The sequence below is a fragment of the Ambystoma mexicanum genome, chromosome 4q, assembly GCF_040938575.1.
Source record: "Ambystoma mexicanum isolate Mex_15411 chromosome 4q, UKY_AmexF1_1, whole genome shotgun sequence".
Taxonomy (NCBI): Eukaryota; Metazoa; Chordata; class Amphibia; order Caudata; family Ambystomatidae; genus Ambystoma; species Ambystoma mexicanum.
In genome coordinates this window covers 124,665,878-124,685,203 of record NC_090928.1, presented here as the reverse complement: position 1 = coordinate 124,685,203, position 19,326 = coordinate 124,665,878, and the positions used below count along the sequence as shown (strand labels likewise).

Sequence of the window (19,326 nt, the reverse complement as noted above, 5' to 3'; positions counted from 1 at the left end):
GGCCCGGGATGTGCACTGCAAGCAGCCAGACCCCATGAAGCATGGCCCACTCCCAAATCTGGATGGACAGATCCACGAGAGGGGGAGACTTCGTTCCCCCTTGCTTGTTTACGTAGTACATTGACACCGCATTGTCCGTTCTTATGCGGACACCTTGTTGACAATGAGAGGTCTGAACGCCTTGAGCGCCAGAAAAATCACCAGAAGCTCCAACTGATTTATGTGCAGGAGCTTGTCCTGAGGTGACCAGAGGTCCGAGACCTGAAGAAGATCTAACGTCGCACCCCACCCGAAAAGGGAGGAGTCTGTCGTGATCATCACCATGGGGGCTGGGTCCTGGAACCCCATGCCCACTGACAGGTTGCTGAGAGAAGACCACCAGTCCAGGTCCACTCTCATGGAATCCAGAATCATTATCCGTTTAGAATCCGGGTCCACTGCCTGACGCCAGGAACTCCGAAGAGCCATCTGGGTCCGTCTCATTTTGAGACAAGCAAGAGGAAGAGCCAGTACACACGAGGCCATGAGGCCCAGAAGCCTCTGGAACCACCAGGCCGACATGCTCTCCGACTGCGTAAACATCTGATACGTGGCCAACAGATCCGCCATTCTGTCCCCGGTCAGATACACTCGGCAGTCTATCGTGTTCCAACGAAAACCCAGGAAAGTCAGGTCCTGTGAGACCGTCATGGAGGATTTCCGCCAGTTCACCGACAGCCCAAGATGGAACAGGAGCTGAAGGAGAGACTGGAGGTTGCCCGCTGCTGCCAATGCGCAAGGGCTGCGTAGGAGCCAGCCGTCCAAATAGGGATACACATGGATACCCTGGAGACGAAGATGGGCCGCGATCACCGACATCATCTTCGTGAAGACACGCAGCGACGAACTGAGGCCAAAAGGAAGCACCCAAAACTGGAAGTGCTCCTCTCCCAAAGAGAAACAGAGGTATCTCCTGTGTGGGTTCCAAATCAGGATATGCATGTACGCATCCTGAAGATCCACCATGCTGAGCCAATCGCCCACCTGCAACGAGGAGCGAATCTGGCCGGGAGTGATCATCTTGAATTTCTCTTGGGGTAGGGAAAGATTGAACTGGGAAAGGTCTAGGATGGTGCGCAGGCCAGACTGGTTGGGTTTGGGCACCGTAAACAGCCGGGAGTAGAAGCCCTCCCCTCGCTCCCCAAGGGGAACAGGTTCCACAGCTCTGAGGAGCAGAAGTTTCTGAACCTCGGCCTTGAGGGAGGGTGAGCCCGACAGCTGAAAAGGAGGGTTGAGGGGTGGTGTAGGGGGTAAAGGTAAGCGGAAACCCGCTTGAGCGACTGACATGACCCATCTGTCTTCTGTGATGGTCTGCCACGCCTCCCAATGAGACGCAATGCGTCCTCCCACCGGGGTCTCATGCGAGCACGGAAAACCCTCATTTGGCAGGTTTATCGGTGGTGGTGCCACCTGAACCTGATGAGGAGGCTAAGGAGCGGGAGAAATACCGCGTACGCTGTTGTCTACGGCGGTTATTCCCAGCAGGAGTATCCACTCTGCGATTTTTGCGGTCGAGGAAGCCCCTAAAACCAGAGGAAGGTCGACCTTGCGACAACGGCCTTTGAGCCTTGAAGGGAGCTTTAACCAGAACAGACAATGATTTTACCGTCTGAGTGCTGTCTTTGGTTTTGGTGAGAAGAGTAAAAAAGCTCCTTACCATCAAATGGAAGGTCCAGAACCTTGTCTTGCACCTCCTTCGAGAACTTAGTGGCATGTAGCCATGCTTGCCGCGACGTATCAACCCCTAGCATCAGACCCCGAGCCGAGGTGTCTACGTGATGAGCCGCAGCCTCCAGGAGATCCTGGGCCAAGGCCCTGGCATCGGAAAGGCCTCCTCTGAAATCCTCCAGCTTCTCGACCGGAATGTGCTCCTCAAACTCCGACAGACCTCTCCACATCCGCATGTTAGCTCCCACCAAAATCAATTCTGCATTGGCCTGCCTGAGCTGCAAAGCCGAATTGGCAAAGATTTTCCTCCCTAGGGAGTCCAGGAGCTTGTCCTCCTTTCCCAAGACCTGAGTCGCCGTCGCAGAGGAGGAAGCTGCAGGTCTGGATTGCGACGTGGCCGCAGCCACCACTGTGGAGGAGGGAGGCGGACAAGACGACAAGGCCACTTCTTCCGAGGAATGTAGCCTGTACCTAGCGTCACTCTTTTTATTTACAAAAAGTCCCGAGTGTGGCTTTTCCCAAACTCTTCGGACCTCGGCCAAAACGTCCTTCTGCAAGAACAGGCCAGCACGCTCCAAAGGAGACAAGGTGAACGCCCCACAAAGCACGCCCTCCTGCGGAGCAGGTGCCTCGGGCACCGGAACATCTAAGAAGCTCATCATGTCTAGTATCGGTCATGGAAAGCTCTGGTAGAGCGGGGCAGGTCCTCGTTGTCCTGATCGCCTTGAGGGTCATCTGACAGGTCCTGATCCTGCTGAGCCGTGTCAGGCACTGCCTTGTCCACTGGGGACAATGGTGGCACAGGCGGAAGCGCAGGGGGAGGCACCATGGGCAAGGGAGGAGGCGGCGGAACCACCCTCGGAACAGGTGGTGCCGGAGGCGCGGGTGGACATATCTCCTTGAAAAGCCCCTTGAAATATTCCCTCATGGGGTCGGTGCGCATAAGCGCTTGAGTTTTACCGAAAAAGGCGTCCTCAGGAGATTGTTTCGGAACCTGAGGAGGCCTCTCATGAGGTGGACAAATCCAGGGACGTAACGGGGAAGGGTGTCACACCGGCCCCTCCATCGACGTATCCACATAAATCAAGGTAGCCGCCCCCGCGGGTAATGAAACATTGTGTGTAAGAGGCATCCGAGCGTTCCAATCATAAACCGGCCGGTACGGATGCGCACAAGGGACCTTAGGTCCCCGAAGGACCGAACCCTACACCAGGGGCCGATGGCGTAGTTTTAGGGTTAGTACCTAAAATGGCCGCCGTGGTCGTGGCAGAAACGGCCGCCATTTTGTCCTCATCTGAGGGGAACTGCGGCACGTGAGGAAGTGAGGCAGGGGTCCCCGTCGATGGATCAGGGGTCTTAATGTTAGCCTTAACGTAAGGAACCTCGGCCGAGCTGGTACTATAAGGCCTGGAACGTTTCTGCGACATACCAACCGCCAACTGAGCCTTCGAAGGAAGAGCCTCGGCACTGCCGGTAAAAGAAGAAACTTTCTTATTTGCCCCCTCAACAGATCTGGTGTCACCACAAGAGCGGGAACGGTGCGCTGTCACCGACAGGGCCTTGCCCAGCCCCTCAGAACTGTTGGTATCCTTAGCCTCTGTACGAGGGACCTCGGACCTAGGCCCGGTAGAAGCCTTATCGGCACGGACCTCGAACATCCGTTCGGTAACCTCTAACCCAGCCAAGACCTCGGGGCGTACCCCGGTTTTGTTTTTGAGGGAAGCCGAAAGAGCAGCCTCAGAGCAAGCTCCGGTACCCCACGACTCAGTAGAACTGGGTCTACACACAGCCCCCACAGGAGGGGCCTCGGATTGTACTCCGGTGATCAAAGGCCCCTTACGGAGACCCTCAGAGAAAACTCTGGTAGAATTATTAGGCCCGACAGGCACCTCAGGGAGAACCCCGGTAACAGAGCGATCAACGCCCCTCCTGGCTCGAGAGGAACCCGGGAAGGTATCCCCCGGCCGGCGTGCTCTGAAAATTAAAGAACTTACCGGGCGTTTTTTCTTCTCGTCGATGAACGCCTGAAAATGAGGAGGAGTCCGTCCGAAAACCTCCTCCCACCGCTCCAACCGACGTTGAAGTGCCCGGACTGAAAGGGAGTCACAGTAAAAATAGGAGTCCCAACGGTGTTCCGGACCCAAACACTCTAAACAAAGAGGATGGGGATCCGCCCTCGCGAAGCGACGGTGACACGATGAACAGTCTGGAAAATCTAGTTTAAAAGACTTAGGGCCTCATTACACGGTAGGCGGTGGACCAAGGTGCTAATAGCGCCTTGGTCCATGCCGGTAAAATACCGGCACCGCCTTGGTGGAAAGGGGAATTACCGCCCTATTCCAAGATTGGCGGGGCGGTAATTCCCCCTTCCACCATTGCCCTTCCCCATTCCCATTTTTGCCCCATAGGGCATAATGGGAATGTGGAAGGTGCTAATTACGGTACCGCAAATTTGCGGTGCCGTAATTAGCACCAAGGTCCCTTAGCGGGTTGGTTTTTAACGCCTGCTAAAAGCAGGCGTTAAAGTACCAACCCGCTAAGGGACCTCGTAGTAAAGCGGTAAGGGTTAATGGTCACCGGTACCATTACCGGTGACCGTTAACCCTTACCGCCTACCGTGTAATGAGGCCCATAGACAGACTAGTAAACGAACGCTAGCGAGAGCCAGAGAGGGAAAAAAAGGGAAGAAAATCTTCTGAGGATGCAAGTGCGTCCGGCCCCGATCGTGCAGAGAAAAGGACTGATGGGCGATGCGCGGGGCGGAGCCTAGGTGGGCGGGGTTACGGCCGCGTGCCGGGCCCCGCACAGGAAAGAGAGGAGGGACACATTTTTGAAAAAAATGTGGATGCTTTTTACAAAGTGCTCCGGTCCCGTCCCACAGGACAGAGAGATGTCCCATAAGTATGGAGGAAAGGGGACGGGACGTAGGAGTAAAGCCTTTCGTTATTGCCTTCTTGCATGTGGTATTAAAAATGTACTGTCCACCTCAGCCACCTGTTCTCTACCCAGCCATACCAATGTTTTCTTTACACATTTTCTTGCTGTTAGAGTTATCAGTGTATTTATAATTAAATCATTCTCTTTCCAGTATGTAAGTAGCTTATTTAGCAGTCTTTGAATACCCACCTTAGTGCATTCTAACAGGATAATGCTGTCCGCGTATGTTACCCAGAAGGTTTTTGTACCCAAGACTTTGGGGCAATGAAGGAGGCATGCTTAAGGTGCTCTCCCAGATCCGCGATACAGGCGTCAAAGAGAAACGGCGCAAGGATGCAGCCTTGACGAAGACCATTATTGGTCTCAATCTTACTGGACAATAATCCTTCCTGTTCAGTCTAGTCCTGATTATTGAATGGTCGTGCAAAAGGATAAGTGGGACCAGCAGCCCATTTGGGAGCACCCAGTCTGCAAGCTTCTTCCATAGCTTATTCCTATTTACATGATCAAAGACCAAGGGCAGATTGACCGATACCATGTATACCTCTTTCTGCACTCCTTCCCAGGCCAAGCGATGAGCATGATTTAACACCTAGCCTGCCAAGCTCGTACCCACTTCAGATCGGAATCCCAGTTGATTAGTCTTGAGTATGTTGTTTGACCAAGCCCACTCTTCCAAAAAGGAAAGCAACATTGCCCAAATATTTTGGTGTCTGCATCAAGGAGAGCCACAGGCCTATGATTTTGGGGAGCATCTCTCTCTCCTTTCTTAAAAATACACACTATGTGTGCTTCCTTCCAGCAGTCGGGAGAGCACTTTGCTTGTATAATTGACTGTAAGTGGTTTCTATAAAATAGTGGGCCCACAACTCTGGTTCAGCTTTCATAACTTTGTTACAGTGGCCATTCTGGCCCGTGGCCCTAGAATTGCTTCCGTGACATATAATAAGTTCAACATGATTTGTAGATGGCAACAGGGCCCAATTTTCAGATTTCAATATCTCCCAATTTACCAAAGTGTCTGCTGGCCTATTACACAACTGCGAGATTGCTGAGAAACTTGCATGGTCATTCTGAAAGCCGTTTTCCACTTTATAGCTATTTTCCCATGAACCCAGTTCCTCAGACACCAAAATAAAATATATCAAAGATGATTTGGCTCCATCACTCAATGTATTTCAGTTTGGCCCACCTTGTTCTTTTTTCCCACCCAACATACCCAGATTCCAACCCTCCATCTCATCCCCATAGGGTCTTGCACAGTCTTCTCTTTACGGCACAGCAAGAACTCATTATATTTCACGGGGTCAAGGCAGTTTACATTAAAATTGACTGCTATTTTAAAAAATCCCTCTAGTTGAACTTCTTTCCACCACATCAAAATGTCATCAATATGGTCAATCAGTTCACTTTGGAAAAGTTCCACATAGTTACAATACACATCAATAACAAGCAGGTGAGAACTTCCATCCCTCATAGTTACAGGAGCAGCCAAGACCCTATACAACGAGTCATCCACTGTTACTAAATTCAAAATAGATTAATTCATGATCACTTTTTTAGCTAGAAAGGTTTTTTTGTAAAATTACAAGATCATGTTTATTCAGCTCCCTACAAGAGACCCCCTGGCCAAACAAATGTTGGAAACCTCTCATATTGCAAGAACAGAGGCTAAAGATTTAAACTAACTCCCTGAAATCCCTGATGTGTATAACCGGTGGGCAGGACAACCACGACTGATCCCTTTGATTTACTTCTTTGTTTTGCACTGCAGCCTGCCTCCTTCCCACCCATATCGCATTTCTTATTTTTGCCTCTAAATAAGCTTGCCTTTCCTGGTTGTGCGTCACGCAATCATTCCCATTGTGGCCATACCAAGAGGGGTACATATCAGGGTCTGATATATTGTGAATATCAAAAGCTCCTTTGGATTTCATCAATAAAGACTAAAATTCTCTCTCTAGTTAGTTGTGAGCTAACAGTAACCTTTATCACATCCCACCTCTCCCAATTGCAAAATTTGATGCAGTCAATATCACTAGAGCAGATTTATTTTATGTCTAGAATATAATTTAAAACTGCCAAGACCCTGCGTCTACTTAGATACTTAAGGTTGCTTCCATAATGAAACTTTCGAAGAGTTCATTTCGGGGCTCCTCCTCTAAAGGATGTAACCAGACATTACTTTTAAGATTAATTTTCTTCAGTGTTTCAGCACACTCAACCATCTCATACTTTATACTGTTAGTGTTTGCTGGTTCCCCCGCAAGATTTGCCCCCACAGACCTCTTGCTCTCAATTGGAAATACAGCGATCATCTCAGCCAAGGTAATTCCCACGCTCTTATTCTGGCCAGTAGTCTCTAATTCCTTGCTCATAGTCTTGCTGTCTTTATAGAGAATCTGGCCCTGCAGCATTCTAGCATTATCAGGCCCATGGGAAGCTTCCTCTTCTTGTACCAATTTCTGCAAAGGCATTTCTGATTTATTTTCCCAAGGAGGAGTCACGGTTGAATTCATATGAGTAAATCCTTCAACCAGGGTCTAAGTGGCTTTTAGCGAAGAGATTAGCCAGTCATTTGACTCCCATCCTATATAACAGCACACTCCTTAGATTTTGGCAAGGGGTCTTGCTTCTCCATCCCAAAGTATAGAGACGCATTTGGCATGCTCATAGGAACTTTCACAGGGGCAAGAAGCCAGTCCTTCGTCTCCAGACTTTGTAAAAAGACACCTCCTATAGATCTCGGCAAAAGTACTTTCTGCACTGTGCCTGAGGGGAGACTTAGAGGTGTTATAGATTCTTGTGGGGCTGTCATACTGGAAGATGGGATTTGCCCGTCTTAATGAAATAGACCAACACCCTTGATGTCGTTTAGTGATTACTGGGAGGCTATTTCACTGATTTCACTAATTCCTGTTATGCTTCCATGCTTTAGGAATATCAGAGCAATCTTCAGCTCTTCCTTCTTCATTGTATTGTTTTTTTCTTTATTTACAGGTCCCGACTCTAAATGCTCATTAACTGCTTTTACAAACCATCTGGAGGAATTACTGTTCACTTTCCTGGATTTTTATTTTTTTTGTTTTTCCAATTGGATCACCGACCTCCTGATTCTTTTCTCCTCATATTTTTTACCATTATTGTTCTATTTCTCTTGATTCAGGGGACTTATTTGCAGGAAGGGAGGTGCACTTATTATCACAAATTGGTCTACGCCAACCTCCCTTGATACCAACCACAACAGTTCCTCCATTACTTCTGCATCTGGGGGGTGTTCTGAAAATGGAGAGGATTCCATCCCTACTTCGTCAGCGGACAGATTCTCTTCTTAACCAATGTTCCAGATAGAATCTGCACACTTAGGTCCGCCTCATTTAGTTCTCATTCTACCAGAAAATAAGTATCTTCACTAGGGTACTTACATCCAAAAAGGGGCTTATTGATTGCCATTAGGGTGATTTTCTTTTGGATATATTCTATTTATAGTACAGACTCAAGCATGTTTTCTTGGAAGTTTAGCAAAGTGAATTATTTTTAAATATCCACCAAATTTGTGACAATACCCAGAACTTCGTCCTTAAAGAAACACTTTGCTTTCTCCCTTTTGGTCAATGTTTCCATCAGTATTGCGATACTGTTTATTTGTTCAGTATTTTTCCCGGTTTCTTCTTTAAGGATATCAAAAACCTTTACCAGGGATGATAGCACAAAATGTAAGGCGGCCAAGGTGTGAGGACCTATAATTGGTCCCAGCGGATTAGAGTATTCTATACAGTGGTCGAAGTTTATGAAAAGAAGTAGTGGAACTATGTTCCCTGCTGGTCTGCCCCGCTCCCCACAAACCCCATCTCTGCTCCCCCTCCCACAAACAATCCAAACACCCAAACAAACACACCTGCTATTTAAGGGAATGTACAGTGCAGTGCACTGAAGTGCAAGCTTCAACTTCTTCCTACACTTTTATTTTACAACTAAACCATTCTAGAACGGTTTCTTTTTAAAATAAAAGTATAGGAACTGTGAAACTTAAAAATAGAAAAAGTATGGGAGCATCGCTCCCGACCGCTCCCGCCCGCTTCGACCTCTGATTCTATAGAACTCAAGTGGGAGGATAGGTTTTGATCACAAGATACTAAATCTTCAATTGGGGTATTAAAGAGTTCAGGGGAATTTGACAGAGTCCTTAGTGGGGTAGTTGGATTCTACTTGCTTTGTGACCGTAATTATGCTTTCTGTCCTCCGTTACTTAAGTCTGCACACAGGGGGCACATTTCTACATTCTCCACGGAATTATAAGGGAAACATTCCCCAATTTTCTGCTGGATGGATGAACTGTTTATGGTGCAGTCCAGACTTGGAATCCCAGCAAGGAAAACCTCCTTGCCTTGTGTTAGGCCCACAGTTTCATGGTTTGAAGCCAGACTCACTTGGCTGGCCTGAAAGAGGTCAAATTCATTGCATACTTGTTCTGTTTCCATAGAGGGCAGAGAATTAGGCATGTCATCTAACGAGGTAACTCCCCCTCTGCCGTGGCTGCGTGGATTCATATTGATCGTCAGATGAGTTAACTTGTTCTTATACTCACCCGGCCAATTCCTCAACAGTCAGCGTTGCTGTTATCTTGCTTCCAATTGTTTTTGGGAATATTACCCATGAGTCCAGAGGGTGGAGCCTCAGAACACACTGCAGGCACTCCATGCGTGCTCTCCACTGTCCACAGTATTTTAAAGACTTGTTCTGTCTCTTCCTCCACGTAGACAGCGAAGAGAGACCTCCAGTAGCCAGAAGCAGCAAACTTTCTGTCACAATAACCACAGAGCACACTGCAGGCTGGCTCCCTATTAGACAGCTGGTTAATTTCAAAGTCATGCGCATCACCCACCAAGTACTGCACAAGATAGGCCCTAAACACCTACAACAGAAAAGCACCCTCTATCACCCCACCAGAAACCTGCAATCAAGCACGGACAGTAAAGCTCAGTGGCAACCGCTCGTCTTGGAAGCAAAACGACCCAGAGCAACACAAGTTCAAATTCCGGGTCCGCGTTTAGAAACCTCTTTGGTATTAAGTGTGTTATAATAAAACAATTATAATAATTATATTATGATTTATAATAAGCACAGCTCTTCTCCTTGTGATTCCCCCGCCCCCCACCTTCTCCGTCCTGGCACCCACCATCTCAAATTCCTTGCCACCCATATCCGAAACATACACTACCACATGACTTTCTGAAGGGCCCTCCAGACATAGCTATTCCACTCAGCATCATGAATTGAACCTTATTCATAGCTGGATGTCCCTGGGCATCCTGGATTTGAGAGTGGGCAATGTGTCACACTTAGATGGATTTGTAATGTATTAAAGCTAAGCGAATTCATCACTGTATGACTCTGGCTGCTGCACTATTTCAAACTGAAATGTTGATCCACCATGTATAAATATGTTGAGGAAAGTAGGGTTTTCAGCATTGAATGCCATGTCAAGTAACATTTCATCACAATAGATTTGCTGTTTCTATGTTTTAAAACATACTTTAGTTTAGTGATGTTGTGTAACTGTTGTACGAACTAGTATGAATCATAATTGGTAGACATGAATTTTGCTATGCACATTATTATATCTGACACCTCTACAAAAGCAGGAAGGGTGAGGAGGTCATCAGATAAGGACCGTTTGGCATTTGCTGTTTGTGATTTAGTGCATATTCTTGTTAGTGACTGTGTATTTTTGCATTGTGCTTATTTATGCTACAATACACAAGCCGGTGGGCAGGATCAAACGGTAACGTGTCACACGCTCGCAGTGTACGAAAAAAGAAGAGGGATCGGAGGCACAACAGTAGATAAATGGTTTTTCTGTAAAGTCTGTGTAGAGTTGAGACGTATCCTTGTGATTATTTTAATAGGTCAATTAATTACACTTCAGGTGCAGCAGGGTTAACCTCGAGGCCAATCGAGGTCCAAAGCAAAATGAACACAGAACACACATCGGGTGTTGCCACACGATAGCCCTATGCTGCACTCCTATTGGGACACAGTCCCAGGTATTTTTGAAACAATAGTGAAACGGAGTCTCCCAAGAGAATGGAACTCACAGCCCACTATGGTAAATTTCTTCTTCTTAGTTATGCAGAAAAGATATACATATAAATATATATACTGTTCTTTCTTATTCATTAAATGCACCTTTGTTCAAATCAACTGAAATAATGTCCACCTGCCCTAGTACAATGAAGATTCCCCCTGCTAATAGCGCAGGGAGCTCTTGATTCTATTAAAGACAAGGAGGCGAGCATTATGCTTCATCTTCTTATTTATTTGCTCTCCAGCAGTTTCAACACAACAAATAAAATGTCCATCTACACGATGGCACAAACCCATTTTTTTTTTCTTTTTTCTTTTTCAAAAACTTCATTTCCCATCAGCCTAGGCCCTGAACCCAGTGTCCTGGTCATGTGACCTAGTCCTTCCTCTTCCTGTAAACCTCCTCTTCTTTGACTGTATTCCAACCAACATTGTAAACATCTCCTGAACTGGCAACTTGATCCGGGAGGTCTTTGAACTGTAGAACTGTGAAACGAAATCTCGCCTCCAACTTGCGATCACGATCGATGTTTCCCGATCAGCTCACGTGCTTACTCAGCCGTTCTTCTGATCTTCTCCTAAGACGGGAAAACAACAGTACAAATTAGGGCGGCGGATACACACCCTATTTCTGAGGAAAAAATGCACTTGTTATTTACTCCGTACATATCTTTTATTCTTCCCTCGTGTATCTCGGGTGGGAAATTAATGCTCGCCTCCTTGTCTTTAATAGAATCAAGAGCTCCCTGCGCTATTAGCAGGGGGAATCTTCATTCTATGTCAAGACGGAGGCGAGCATTATGCTTGTTCAAAGCTTCTTACCATAGCTTCTGCCAGTGCATTAATTGGCTTAAAATAAAACGTTCTGAACGTGCTATCACTCGCCCAATCGGCTGCTTTCAAAATATCCTGCAATGTCGCTCCCTGACAGAGTGCTTTGGATGCCCCCGCTCCTCTTACAGAGTGTGCTCCAAACTTTGCCATGTCTATCCCTGCTAGACTCATGACTTCTCTAACCCACCTTGCTATGGTGGCTGTCGCTACGCCTTTATGCGGTTTCCTGCGCGCTATCAACAATTGCGTTGTCCCTGCTGATCTCCGCTCAGCTGTTCTATTTACATATTCTCTTATGCATGCGGCTACGCACCATTTAGGATGATCTTGCATATATGGATACGTTATTGACGAGGAGTCTGTCTTTGTCCTCCTGGCCAGATGAAAAGTCACTCCGTCTGGCCCGTATATCAATCTGTCTACCTCTAAAGCTCTGACGTCTGCCACTCTCCTGCAGGAGATCATGCATAGAAGCATCGCTAATTTCTCCGACAGTCTTCCCAGTGTTAGGTACCTATTACTGGGCCAGTCGGCTAATAGTCGAAGCACTACTGTAACGTCCCATAGCGATTTATACCTCGGTTGCGGAGGCTTTCTATATTTTATCCCCTTCAGGAGTCTAATTACTGCCACGTTCTCACCCACTGGTACTCCTTCAATAGGCATATGGCCTGTCGATATTGCGGATCGATATACCCCTATCGTACGGTAGGCTTTACCGTCCTGCAGGAGTTCTGCCAGGAAATTCACGATCTCTACTAGAGGGGCCGAAATGGGATGAAAACCTCTCGCCTTGCACCATGTTGACCACTTGTACCAAGCTGCATCGTAGCTCCTTCTAGTCGATGGAGCCCATGACTCTGCGATGAGGCTCGCCGCCTGAGACGAAATTCCCGGGAGATTCCAACGTCTCCTGCTATCTTGCACGCCATTAGCGGCATCGTCCCCTTCACTCTCAGAGGGTGATACGACCCAGCTGGGTCCGTAAGGAGATCTTCCTCTTGCGGCAACACTCGGGGATAGTCCGACAACAGTTCCATTAACGCCGGAAACCAGACTTGGGACTTCCATATCGGTACTACTATGATCAGGTTGGCTTCCTCCTTGCGGACTTTTGTTAGAACTCTGCTTATCATTATAAATGGGGGGAAAGCATATAGCGTTTGCCCTCTCCAATCTTGCAGAAAAGCATCTGTCCCTGCTGCTACCGGGTCCGGCCTCCAGCTGAAAAACCTGCCCATTTGAGCGTTCAGTCTTGACGCGAATAGATCTACGTGAAACGGTCCCCAGAGCTTCTCTATTCGCTGGAATGTCGCTCTGTGCAGCATCCAGTCGCTGGTGTCTGTGAGATGTCTGGAGTTCCAGTCTGCCACCACGTTCTGGGCTCCTGGTAGATATTCTGCCGTCACTGCTGTTCCCGACTCCAGACAAGAGTGCCAGAAGTCCTTGGCTATCTCTGCTAGCAATCTGGACTTCGTCCCACCTAAGTGATTTATGTATTTGACTGCTGAGATGTTGTCCATCTTCAGAAGTATACAAGAGTTCACTCTGTCCTTGGTGAAGGCTCTGATAGCAAAAAAGCCGGCCAGGAGCTCCAGGCAGTTTATGTGAAGCTTGAGCTCCTCCGAGCTCCATCTGCCTCCCGTTTGCAGTTCTCCGCATCGGGCACCCCAGCCTGCTCTGCTGGCGTCCGATTCTATTACCATGTCCGGGCGGTTGCCAAAAATGGCTCTGCCGTTCCATGCCTCCATGTTCTGGAGCCACCACTCCAGCTCCGTTCGGGCTTCTTGGTCTAGCTGGACTAGCTGGTGATAGCCGAGCCCTTGCTGTAGGTGTCTTATTTTCAACCTCTGGAGCGCTCAGTAATGAAGAGGCCCTGGGAATATCGCTTGGATTGACGCCGCCAGCAGGCCCACAATTCTTGCGATTGTTCGCAGCGATGTGGTCGGTCTGGCGAGGCAGGTCCTTATCTCCCTTCGAATATCTCTGATCTTCCTGTTCGGCAGCTCCAGGGTCGCCGACCTGGTATCTATAATGAAACCTAGGAATTCTATCCTCCTGGCTGGCACGGTTTCTGATTTCTCTTGGTTCACTAAGAATCCCAAAGAGGTTAATAGATTCGCTACCCATCTGGTCTGATATCGCAGCGCTTCTTCGCTGCTTGCCATTATTAGGATATCGTCTAGGTAGATGATGATCCGAATGCCCTTCTCTCTGATTGCTGCTGCTACTGGTCTCATCATTTTCGTAAAAGCCCAGGGAGCGGACGCTAGCCCGAAAGGCATCGTGGCGAACTGCCATAATCGCCCGTCCCAGTTGAAGGCCAGGAAGGGTCGGTATTCTTGATCTACTGGGATCGTGAGATACGCGTCCTTCAGGTCTATCCTCGTGAGCCAGTCGCCCTGTCTGAGCGTGTCTCGCAGTTGGTGGGTCCCTTCCATCTTGAAGTGGTTGTAAACTACCCACTCGTTCAAGTCCTTCAGATTTATTACTGGCCTCACTTTCTCTTTCCTGTGGACCAGGAACATATTGCTTATAAATTTCGGAGCTACGCAAGGCTCGATGGCCCGTTTCTCCGCTAAACTCTGAAGTTCTGTTCGCAACAGGGCTGCTTCTGTTCGCGCTGTCACTATCAACCTGGGGGTTCTGTATTGGACTGGGGTCTGAGTGAATTGTATGTGTAGGCCTCTGACTGACTGAAGCACCCAAGCGTCGCAGGAAAGCGCGCGCCAGTTCTCCCAGTACATCGCTGTCCTCCCCCCTACTGCAGGGTAAGCGGATACTCTCACCTGTGGGAACGTATTGACCTCTTCCCTGTCCTCTGCCTCGTCTTCCTCTGGGGAAACGGCCTCTGGGTTGGAAGAAGGTGTCTGGCTTCTTATCTTCCCAATATTGCGCTCTGTTCGATTGAGGCCTTCTGGCTGACTGATAACGACCGGACGCTCGGCCTCTGTAGCGACCGGTCCCTCCAAAAACCCTTCCGGGGAAGATCTTTCGAATGGAGGCTTGCGCCTTCTCCAATGAGGTGTAGGTCCCTACGAACCTCCCCATCTCCTTTCCGAAGGTTTCGCCGAACAGCAGTCCTTGCGCGGCCTCTCCTGCTTCGTAGGAGGACAGGTCTCCTAGCTTTTGATCTATCTTCAGAAGCAGTCCCCTCCTACGCTCTGAGGATATGGCGCAGTTCGCGTTACCCAATAGGCATACGGCTCTTTGGGCCCAGTTCGCTAATACATCCGGGTCAATTTCTTCGCCTGTGTCTTTCGCTCTCTCTGCCAGGTCCATGATCTTGGCTAATGGGCCTGCTAGATCCAGGACTTTCTCCTGGCAACTCCTCCAGGAGCGGTCGATCCCTTTCCTAGGGTCTCTATTCGATTTTGCCACAAACGCTAGCATTTTAGGGTCTAATTCTGGCGCTTCTGCTACCTTCCCTGGGAGTTCCGGTCTGGGGCATTCCGCCCTCATTCTTTGCCTCACTTCCTTGTCTAAGGCATTGCGCAGCCTCTGCGTCATGTATCGTGCCACTCTCGGGGAGGGCACCCATTCCGAAGATCTCGGGTTCCTAATCTCCTCGGGTTGGAACATGTCTGAGGTTTCCACTTCTAGGTGATTCAGTTTTCTCAGTCTCTTTTTCGGAGGCGGCAGGCTCCCTTCGTCTCCGTCTTTATCTTCCTCCTCCTGCGAGGATGTCGGAGATTCTGCGAATTCCTCTTCTCGAGGGGCCTCCTCTCCTGTGTCTCCCATATTCTCTTCCCCTGGGTAGGGGGTCATGAGGCTCGGCACCTCTGACTTGGCCATAAAGGCTTCTCTGAGCCTATTGAAAGCGTCGGATGCCTCCGGGGCCTTTGGATTCGCCCCTTCAGGTTGGCCCGGGGGGTCAGAAGAGTTCGCGCTCTTCCGGGCCTTCGTACACCCCTGAGGGCTCTCTGGCGTGGCCCTGGTGGACGTGCTTGTCGATGGTTCGGTGCTTCTGTCCTTTTGGCTTAGGACAGTCTCGATAGTTAGCAGGCGGTCCTGCAGGGGTCTGACTCCTAGAGCCACTGCCTCTATGAGTGAATTACCCAGCACGTCCTTGAAGCTCTGAGCCAGGTCTTCCGAGTACGTGGCTTCTTGCTCCTCCTCACTCCACTCAAAATCGGCCATGATACGTGCTGGTAGGTGCCTGATAGTACCTGAAAAGGTGTAGGGGCACGTCCACTTCTCACTCTTTATCTAGAGGCTGCACCTGACTGCAAAGCAGCTTCTTTACTTTTTTCAGTGTAGGCACTGAGTTCACCAATTCGCTCGAATGAGCGCTCTCCGGTAAAGATCACCGGTCTGTTCCTCGGCGAAGCCCCGCCTCCGCGGGGGAGCTGGGGAAAAGACGTATCTCCTCCGGCGTCGCCCGCGATGGGCGTTAACTCTGTTTCTCGCGCCTCCCTCACGAAGGTGGGGGTCTCGCTCCCTCACTGTCGGCGCGAGTGTGGTGTCCTAGGCCGGCCCCTGAGGTGCTGATACTGCAGCACGGGGCCAGGCTAAAAACTAATTAAAGTAAAGGATTGTCGAATCCTCCCTACGCTGCGCGTCTCCTGCGCGCTGCCCTAATGATAGGTCATGACAAAAACGCTATATATCATCGCTACAACTGATAACCCAAGACAAAAAGCTGACAGAAATGCGCAGCTAAGTGAAAGGGTACTTATCTCTTTGGAGAGCAGGAAAAGAAGAGGAGGTTTACAGGAAGAGGAAGGACTAGGTCACATGACCAGGACACTGGGTTCAGGGCCTAGGCTGATGGGAAATGAAGTTTTTGAAAAAGAAAAAAAAAAAAAAAATGTGTTTGTGCCATCGTATAGATGGACATTTTATTTGTTGTGTTGAAACTGCTGGAGAGCAAATAAATAAGAAGATGAAGCATAATGCTCGCCTCCGTCTTGACATAGAATCAAGAGCCACCAAGATCATATACCATGTGGGTGGACAACACGTATATTTGTGTAACAGAGGTAAAATGTAAACAATACAAATCAGTCACACTGTACAATCTCAGTGTGTACAAAATGAATCAATATAAATGTTGCATACAACTGAAGAGAGCTCAGAGCTGTATTCTTGCACACTCCAAAAACATTCAATTATGATTGAGCATTGCACAAATCAGTCAATTCACAATTTTAACAACGTAAAAATATGGAACGCTTCACGAATTTGCGTGTCATCCTTGCGCAGCGGCCATGCTAATCTTCTGGACATGCAAATTCGTGAAGCGTTCCATATGTCTGGACAGCTGGAACTACAGATACAAAAAATATCTCTGTCCTGCTGAACAACCAATGCTCAGATTTTACATGGCCCAGTGATGTTTCTGATTCCAATGAGAAATAGTTGTCTCTTTTCACTCTGCTCACTTCTGCTGACCGTTTCTTTCTTACCTTTTCTTCCCCTTCTATCGACCTCTTCTTTCTCTTGTTAGTATCCATTCTAGGGTAGTTGTCTATCTTCACGTCCTTTTGTGGTACTACCAGTGCTGGCATATTGATGTGCACCAACGTGCAAACCCCTCTCCAGTCGGGTGGCAGCTTCTCATATGCCTTGGATCCTCACACCCAATAGTGGTCCATTAATACTGCTGTGCCAAACTTCATTGCTGGATGCTTCTCTGTGTACCTACACTCTGTTATCACCAACCTTAACTGCACCTTCATTCTGGTAACATAATGCTGGTTTCTTCAGTGGTATTATGGGCATTAGCCCAGCTTCATTGTCGACCCAGGTGAGCAATTTGGTGCTCACATCCCATTCTTTCAGGCACTTATCATTCTCTCCTTGGACTGTGTTTACTGGTGCTTGTACCAGGTTGTAGGCTTTGCTTCCTACTACTTCATTTTTTCATCCTTCTGCCGTGTATACTTGACAATACACAAGCATATGTGGTCTTTCCCAGCATCCTGGTTCTCCTCCTATTTCCTTGACCCCCCCTCTCTAGGCACTGTAATTCCTGCAGTGTTATTATTTTTGTATCTCCTTTCTGTGGACCATCAGTTATGTATTGGATAGCTTGGTCTAATTGCCGGTCATTGTTCATCATTCCAAGAGTCTTTATATAACTGTCTTTATAGGGGAATGTTGCCTGTTTTTCCTTGGAATCTTCCTCGGGTTGTAACCTTGGATAGGTACATGAGGCATTGCGTTCTTGCTGCTGGTATTTCAGTTGCTATAAATGTCCTGGAGGCAATCATGGCATAGGGGATTAATGAGCAGACAGAGCAGCTCTCCTCAGTGGTTTCTTTACCTACTTTGGTCATGTGTCTGTACCACATATTGTTAGACACTCGGGCTGTATCAGTGAGATATAGGTCCACCCCTCCCATGTCTGTATCAGCACTGTGCTCACCTCTGTTTACTGTGACATGGTCGTTCCACCTGCTGAAGTTGGGGTAATGTTAGTAGAGGATACAGTGGTATCACTGGCTACAAAGGATATTCGCCAAAACAGTCATGTAAAAATTACACTTGGAAATAAGAGACAAGACAAGATAAGCATGTTTTAATAACTCCTTCCATTACCTGTGCTGCTTGGATCATGGTGCAGCTTGAAGATATCAGTTACCCGCCTGAAATGCGCAAAAATGAGAGTTATTGGGCCTCATTACGAGTCTGGCGGTAACCACGGCGGTAAAGCCGCCTGGTTACCGCCAGACTCGTATTACCATTCCGCCTCCGTGATTCCCGGAATTACCGGGGCATTACAACCCTGGTTTTCCGGGAATCACAGAGGCAGAATGGTGTTAATCCCCATTCCCATCGAGTCCTATGGGACTCGATGGGAATGGGGATCATGGAAACACCGGCAGCATCTCGTAATGCTGCCGGTGTTTCCTCGTCCGCCTGCAGGCGGGCGGTGTTAAACCCGCCAGGTCAGACCTGGCGGGAACATCACCTCCCGCCTGCAGGAGTTGGGATCAGGCGGTCCGGAAACAACGGTGGCAGCGGGTTTACAGCCACCGTTGTTTCCGGACCGCCTGAGTTATAATGAGGCCCATTGTGTTAGAGTTGTAGTAGTTCAAGCCTCATTAATCACATAATCTGTCATAGATAGCAAAGGTGAATAGTTGTTCCCACACAGCCTTAATTCTAGCGTCTCTTAAGACTGAAAGGATGGCTGGGCTTCCGCCTTTTAGTTGTGGGTAAACCTGGGCCAGATATGCTATGAAAACCTGATAGTACACATTCAGAGGACGTGCTCGAGACCTGCTGGATCTTCTAATGAATTGGACAAATTGGCTTTGGAAAGTATCAGGTTGAGGATCAGTGGGCAGCACATAAGAAATGCAATCAAAACAGTTGCACTTTCATGACAAATGTGTGTGGAAAGAGAAATAATAAACAGACAGTGTACCCTCCCTCTGGATGTGTAGGTAGTCCTTGCCCTAACCCTGCTGTCCGTCAGCGAGTAACCATTGGGTGTCCTCTGCTCAGCGGTACTGCTTTCAAATTGTCCCTTTGCTCTTCTTGCTGAGCATTGTTGGCCCTGTCTATGTCATTGCCAGGTGAGGCCACAGCTTAGTAGGGCTTGAGGTCCCCTAAATGATTCCAAACACTTTTTCCAATTAACTTAACAGCTCTCTCAGTCACTGCTTCAATGGTGTGGGGACCCGTGAGCCTGGGTGCGTCCTAATATATACAAACATTTCTTAGATGAGCCAGGTCTCCTGTGTATACGAGTGGCTGCTTAAGTAAGTCCCCTTGGCTTTGAACATTGTCACTATCTTCGCTGGCTTCAGG

The 19,326-nt window shown here is 48.4% G+C and overlaps 1 protein-coding gene and 1 non-coding gene across 2 annotated transcripts in view; both read right to left on the bottom strand.

The window, feature by feature from the left end:
• The window catches only part of WDR64 (WD repeat domain 64), a 1,979,698-nt gene that overhangs the window by 1,719,211 nt on the left and 241,161 nt on the right, over positions 1 to 19,326 (bottom strand). The gene's annotated exons all lie outside the window — the stretch shown is intronic.
• On the bottom strand, positions 16,726 to 16,835 carry LOC138468659 (U6 spliceosomal RNA). The gene has a single exon (XR_011268405.1). It is a non-coding gene; the product is annotated as a U6 spliceosomal RNA (small nuclear RNA).